Below are 8176 nucleotides of genomic sequence, written 5' to 3'. Positions count from 1 at the left end.
CAGACCAGAAGTTGAAAAGAAAAGACAATTGCACCAATGACAAAATTTCTTCCCCAGAGCCACATAGACCAGTGAAATAACAAGTCCAGTGTTAAAAAAAAAAAAAAAAAAAAAAAAGCCCCAAACCCGAACTGTTCTTTTCAGCTTTGTGCTATCTCCAGATTTTGTTATCTCTGTCTTCCACATCATAGAATAGCACAAGGCCATGGGACTCCTCCAGAGCTCCTCATAGAATACCATCTATTAATGATAACTCTTTTGATCCGCTCCCTCAACTAGGTCGACATTCAGCTAACTGTGCTCTCATCCAACCCACTCCTTTCCATATGGTCCATAGGGATACTGTAAGACTTCCAGTCACAGTCTTCCTTCTCTACTGTTCTAATAATCCTTTCCAAAAAGGAAGTGACCTTCCTTGGCCACATATGACTTGTTTGTCTTGAATGTATGCCGACCTTTCTTAGAGATCATTGCTTCCCTTTCCAAGTGTACACAAACTTTATCTTTAAAAATGCATTGCAGAATTTTGTTAAGAATCACAGAAATAGGTGGCACAGTGGATAGAGCACCAGTCTTGAAGTCAGGAGGACCTGAGTTCAAATCTGGTCTCAGACACTTACCACTTCCTAGCTGTGTGACCCTGGGCAAGTCACTTAACCCCAATTGCCTCAGCAAAAAAAAAAAAAAAAAAAAGGAATCACAGAAATTCACAAGCCTCTAGTTTGCTCTGTCCACCTTCTAATTTTGAAAACCAACATAACCTTGGTCCATTTCCAGGTCCCCAGTTATTGATAGGGGTTCAGCAATTATATGTATGAATTCATTATGTATGCTGGGATGTATAAAACTCATCCAAGTCTACAGCTGAATGGCAGCTCAACGCTCTCTTTCTATTCTCTCACTTATTTTCATGGAACCTTGTAATTGGAAGAGATATCAGAGATAAGTATTACAATCTGTACATACAACATCTCTGACTCATATTCATTCAGCCCTACTTGAAGCCCTCCAGTGACAGGGAGCTCACTACATCCCCAAGAAAGCCATTTCACTTTAGTACAGCTCTAATTGATAGAAAGTTTTTCCTTGCCCTAGGAACCAAATTTTCACACTCTCTATATGATGTTGATGTTCATCCTTGCTTTGAAAGAACATCAATGACATCATGTCATTGATAGAAAGTTTTTCCCAACAGTGAGTCAAAACCTGTAGTTGTTTCAGTTGTGCCCAGTTCTTCATGACCCCACTTGGGGTTTTCTTGGCAAAGTACTGAAGTTTTTTGTTATTTCCTTCTCCAGCTCATTTTTCAGTTGAGAAAACTGAAGTAAATAGGGTTAAGTGACTTGCCCAAGATCACACGGCTAGTAAGAATCTGAGACTAAATTTGAACTCGGGAAAATGAGTCTTCCTGATTTCAAGCTGGGCACCATAGTGCCACCCAGCTGTCTGAGCCCAAACCTGCAACTTCTTCCTATTATTTTGAGAACTGCCCATTTAGACTAAGCAGGACCCTTAAAATACTTGAAGACAGTGACCATCTCTCATGTCCCCATTCTTCCCTTCTCCAAAATTGAGATTCCCAGTTCCTTTCCCTAATCTTCATATGACCTACTCTCCAATCCTCTCATTTGTCTTGGGTTTCCATTCCATATTAAGCGCCTTCATTTCATTTTTCTACTCTAAGGATTGTTCCTCTTATTAGAGAAAAGCAAAGCTTGTTGGAGTTGGGTATTTCCACATCCTCTCTGTTATATTCTCATCATCCCATGCACCCCAAGGAGGGTCTTAGCCCTTGTTCTTTCTTTTTATCGGATATAGTTTTAACACACACCCTTTTTTTTTTTAAATTGTCCTTAGATTTTTTTCCCCAAGCTTTGGCTCCTGCTGGGCTTTAGCCTTTCTGATTCTATTCTTATAGGGCTGTGCCACTTTTAGTTTTGTCCTCAGGTGTATGCCCTGGCTTCTGTCTTTTAAATCAATTTGAATGTGTCTTTTGAAATCTGAGCTGGTCGGTGAGCTCCCCATGCACTAATGCAGGTCTCTTCAAATGCCTTCTTAGCTTCTGCTTCATCAGAATTCTCTCCTGAGAGTTTCCCCTTGGAGCTTCAGGCTTGTCTTTTCTCTGAACTTTTAGAAATATGCTTTCCTAAAGTTTCAGGTAGATGCCTGACTATGACCTCACCTGCTTTCTCTGCCCAGAGCCTTAAGGTGAATAGCATGTTGAAGTCTGCTGTACTCGTTCCAGATGGTTGTTAAATCTGTGTGAGCAATAAAACCTCAAAAATGGACAAAGCACGGAGCTGATTTCTTTTTTTTAATTGTCTACACTTAAGAAAGTGATAGAGGAAGTGTTAATAGGACAGATTAAATTTTAGAATACATTAAGCTTTTATTCCCAATTGCTTTCCAGAACCAATTATTATACATTTATTAACACTCTCCTACCTAAAGTCACTTTGGTCCAGGAAACTGATTCTTTCTCTTCCTCATTGTTCAGAATCAGTTCCAGCCCTTTCCTCTCTCCTTATTTCCTCCATAAGTTGAAAAAAGACCCATATCACCATTAGGAGACTTGAGAATGTCTTAAATGTTATGCCTTGAGCACAGACAGACCTTAAGCACATATCTGGCTAGTTAAAATCTCCCTTTACTTTAATGGTACACTATTTCAAAGTCCAATTCTTCTTGTGCAGTAAAATAATTGTATGGATATGTATACACATATTATATTTAATATATACCTAATATATTTAACATGTATTGGTCAACCTGCCATCTGGGGGAGGGGGTGGGGGGAAGGAGGGGAAAAATTGGAACAAAAGGTTTTGCAACTGTCAATGCTGAAAAATTACCCATGCATATATCTTGTAAATAAAAAGCTAAAATAAAAAATAAAAATAAATAAAATCTCCCTTTATGATAGAATTCCCCTCCATGCCATTTCCAAGAATCACCTCAGGAACTTATTATCCATTTCCACCCTCTGGCTAATTGATCTATAAAATATTCCAACGATGAAAATGTTTTTTGCTTCTTCCTCTTTTGAGTTTCCCTCTTGCTTCTTCCCTCAGGTTTGCAATTGTTATTATCTCTAACAGTGTTAATTTTTTTTATCCAGAATAAATTAATTCACTTATTTATTAAATCAACACTTATTGAGTACCTACTTGTACTAGAGGAGTGGGAATACAAGTTTTAAATGAGACTTGATCCCAGTTCTAATTAAGATCATAAGCAGATCAAGAGATATCACTCACAAATGATTATTAGATATATTATAGAATGAATGTTTCCAAGAGGTGCAAAACCAAGTACTTTGTGAGATACAAAAATGAGGCTCATTATTGAAAAAAGATCAAGTAGGCCTTCTTGGAGAAGACGGTGTTCAAGTTGGGATTTAAAAAGTAACCAAGAATTCAAGAGCAGAAGAGTAGCATTCTGAACTTGGGAAATCAAGTGGTCAAAGGAAGGCTTCCTGGATCAGTAATTCTTAGGATCCTAGAGTTTCTAGAGGTAAAAGGAACCTTCAGGGTCAACTAGTTCAACTCCCTCGTGTCACATAAGGGAAAACGGAGGGACAGTGAAAATGAATGGCCTGACTCATATGAACTGATGCAAAGTGAAGTGAGCAGAACCAGGAAAAAGAGAATACACAGTAACAGCAATATTTTACAATAATCAATTGTAGATGACTTAGCTATCCTGATTGAAATAATGATTCAAGACAATCCAAAGGACTTAGGATGAAAAATCTTATCTACCTTCAGAGAAAGAACTGATGGAGTCTGAATGCATAATTTTCACTTAATTTTTTCTTGCTTTTCAGGGGGCAGCATGGTTACATAGAGATATTTTACATGATTTCACATGTATGAATTGATATCACAATAGGTGGTCTAAGGGTAGGAAGGAGAGAATTCACTCAAATTTCTTTTAAAAATAAATGATAAATTATAAAATAAATATGAGAAGATATAGATGGCTTGAGATTTGTACCTTCGGAGGGAAGAAAGTGGTCACGCCAGTGGGAAGCTCACTGATCATTATCAAAATTCTGCAGAAAGGTGATATAGATAATGGAGCCAAGCTGGTGGAGTACAGACAGCAACCCAGACAAACTCTCTCAATGTCCCCCTTCAAACCACTTTAAAATATTGCTTCAAAGGGGCAGCTAGGTGGCACAATGGATAGAGCACCAGCTCTGAAGTCAGGAGGACTTGAGTTCAAATCTGGCCTCAGCTACTTAACATTTCCTAGCTGTGTGATCCTGGGCAAGTCACTTAACCCCAATTGCCTCAGCAAAACACATATATTGCTTCAAATTGAATTCATAAACATGTATTGTATATGTATATAAATATAGTTCATATATATATTATATATATACACGCACACACACACATATATATATTTATATATATATAGTGTATATATACACACATACATACATATACACACACATACCCCAACAAGGGTATAGCGCCCTCCAAAACCTATAAATAAATAAGAGGGAGAGGATAAGATGGCATATAAAAGGGTGTGTAGGTTAATGGAAATGGGATGAAGTATGTAAATTAATAGGAAAGGGATAAAGAGAGAGGGAAAGGCTAGGAAGGGAAAAGGTAAGTTAGCAAGTAGAAGTAAAATAGAAGTGGTGCAAGGATAGGAAACAAAAGAAGAAAAGATAATGCATATATATATGTATATGTCTGTATATGTATCTGTATGTACATATACATGCATATATATGTGCATATGAATGTAGAAGTGGATATACATATATAATTATATATTATTTACACATATGTTATATATATGTATGTGTGTGTGTGCTTAACTGTAGCCTGCTTGAAGGAGATAAAGGGGAAGAAATGGGAGGGGGAAAATAAAGTACAAAGTGCACAGCAGAGAATAAAAGAAAATTGAACTGAAGAAAATAATTCTTTAAAAATTAGAACTGGGCAAGTGAAAAATAATGACTCCATGAGACATCAAGAACCAGTAAAACAAAAGCAAAAGAATGAAAAAATAAAAGAAAATGTGAAATATTTCATTGGAAAAACATTGACCTGGAAAACAAATTAAGAAGAAATAATTTAAGAATTATTAAACTAACTGAAAGCTATGTCCAAAAAAGAACCTAGATAGCATTTTCCAGGAAATTGTGAAGAAAAAATGCCCTGATATTTTAGATGCAGAGGGTAAAATAGAAATTGAAAGAATACACTAATCACCTCTGAAAGAAATTCCAGAATGAAACTTCTCAAAATACTATAGACAAATTCCAGAGCTTCCCGGATCAAGGAGAAATATTGCAAGCAGCCAGATAGAACTCATTTAAATATCATACAGCCACAATCAGGATCACACAGAATTTAGCAACTACTACATTAAAAGAGCTTGAGATATGAGATTGGAATATGATGTTCTTGAAAGCAAAGGAGCTAGGATTTACAATAAGAATAATCTATCTAGCACAATGGAGCATAATGTTTGAAGGGGGGAAATGGATGTTTGATGAAATAAAAGATTTTCAAGCATTCTTGATGAACAATACAAAATTTGAGATTCAAATGCAGAACTCAGGCATAAAAAAGTAATCATGAAAGAAAAATCTTAAGGGACTCAATAAGGTTTTTCTCAAGGTTTATAAATGTTATATAAGATTTACAGTAGGGATGTTTACATTCTTATATGGGAAAAAGATACACATAACTCCTAAGAATCTTTTCGTTATTCAAGCAGTTAGACGCAATCTACACAGATGAAGCCCTGAGTTTGAGTGCTCTCCTCCAAAAGATTATATTTGCATGATCTAAAAAGAAAATAAAATCAGTGAGTGAGGAGAGTGATGCATTGAAAAAAAAAAAAAAAAAGGAAAGAAGAGGAAGAATGGGTAAATTATCACACATAAAAGGGGGATCTAAGGAAGAGCTTTTACAGTGGAGGAGAGATGGAGTATGCAAAACCTGAACCTTCCTCTCATCAGAATTGATTCAAAGATGGAAGAATACACACACACACACACACACATATATACCCATTTGGGCATAAACATCTGTCTTACTCAACAGGGAATTAGAAGAAGAAGGGGATAGGAGAATGGAGAGATAATGATAAAAAAGAGAGTAAATTAAGAGAAACAGTGGTGAAGAGCAAAATAGGCTTTTGAGGAGGGATTACATAAAAAGGGAAAGAATGATAAACAGAAGAAAACAGGAGGAAGGGAAATACAGAGTAATTGTAACCATGAGTATGAATGGGATAAATTCACCAATAAAATGGAAGTGAACATAGAATGGATCAAAACCAGAATCCAATCATACAATACTTATAAGAGCCACATTTGAAATAAAACAGAGAGAGAGAAAGAGAGAAAGAGAGAGAGAGAGAGAGAGAGAGAGAGAGAGAGAGAGAAAGAGAGAGAGAGAATCTGTTATGATTCTGATGAATTTTTTAAAATGGCAGGAATAGCAAAAACAAAATTAGATTTTATTAAAAATAATCAGGAAATCACCTTTTGTTAAATGCTACATTTTCTTCCAATATATAAAAGCTTTCCATTGACACTTTTCCCTTATCTAGTTACACTTATTTTCATTTATTATGAAACTTCTGAATAAAGCTGTCTACACTTCCTCCCTCTATGTTCTCACCAACCCTTGTCTCCTCAGGTTCCTCCAACCCACATTAGTCTACTGAAGTTGTTCAGTCCTCCTGTATCATTTTAATATGACTGATCACTTTTTCCTTCTGGCTACCCTGTTCTTTGGATATCCAATAAGGATCTCAAACACGATATGTCCAACATCTCCCCCCACCCCCACCCCAGCTCTTCTCCTTTGATCATCTTTCCCATTACAAATATGTCATTTTTTGGCTGTAGTTTATTGTGCTTCATAGACAATGTGTTTTTTACAAATCAAAGGTGTGTAGCAACCTTGCATCCAACAAATGTATCAGTACCATTTTTCCAACACCATGTGCCCACATCATTTCTCTATATCATATTGGTAATTCTTGCAGTATTTCAAGCTTTTTCATTATTATTATTATTATTATATCTAGTACAGTGAACTATGATCAGTGAACTTTAATATTACTATTGCAATTGTTTTGGTGTTCCATAAACCATATAAACTTTAATTGATAAATGTTGTGTGTGTTCTGACAACTCTACTTACCAACTGTTCCCTTTCTCTCTCCCTTTCCTCTAGTCTCCTTATTGCCTTAGACAAAACAATATTGAAATTAGGCCAATTAACAACCCTATAATGGCCTCTAAGTGTTCCAGTGAAAGAAAGCATCAATTAATGTGGCAAACACCATTGTTGTCTTATTTTAAGAAATTGCCACTGCCACCCCAGTCTTCAGCAGCAACCACCCTAATCAGTTAACAGCCATCAACACTGATAGCCAGAGAAGCCAAAGAGATTATGACTCAGTGATGGCTCAGACAATGGTTAGCATTTTTAGAAATAAGATTTTTTTAAACAAGTTATATACATTGTTATTTTGGACATAACACTAAGTAACATAGTGTAAATATAACATCTATATGCAATTGGAAACAAACAATTTGTGTGAGTGATTTTATTAGAGCTTTTGCTTTAGTGCAATGGTATGGAACCCAGCCCATAATCTATCCAAGGTGTGCCTGTACCATGGAGGGAACCACCTAAGATCTAACTTCAGCATCTTTCTGGACCTTTTAGTCTCAATCATCCACCCATTCAATCCCTGGCCAAAATGCGTTAATTCTACTTCCACAAAACCTCTCAGATGCAAATCCTCCCCACCATTCTGATAGATACCAGTCTACTCCAGGCCCTCATCACCTCTCATCTAGACTATGATAATAATCTTCTAATTGGTCTCTCTACCACAAGTCTCCTTCAATCCATCTTTTATTCAGCTGCCAAACTGATTTTCCTGAAGTGAAGTTTAGACCATGTCACTCCCTTCCTTTCCCTACCCTTTTCTGATAGTTCTCTCATCTTCAGGTAAGTCTTCTCGTTAGCATTTAAGGCTCTTCATGACTTGGCCCTTCCTACCTTCTCACATGCAGAGACCCAGCAATATTGGTTTCCTTTCTGCTCCCAGGCCTCCATCTCCTCTTTTGGCAGCTCTCCTCCATGTTTGGAATGTTTCCCTTCTTCCCTCTACCTCAGGACAT

This window comes from Sarcophilus harrisii, chromosome 5, assembly GCF_902635505.1.
Source record: "Sarcophilus harrisii chromosome 5, mSarHar1.11, whole genome shotgun sequence".
NCBI lineage: Eukaryota > Metazoa > Chordata > Mammalia > Dasyuromorphia > Dasyuridae > Sarcophilus > Sarcophilus harrisii.
This window is presented reverse-complemented; position numbering follows the sequence as displayed.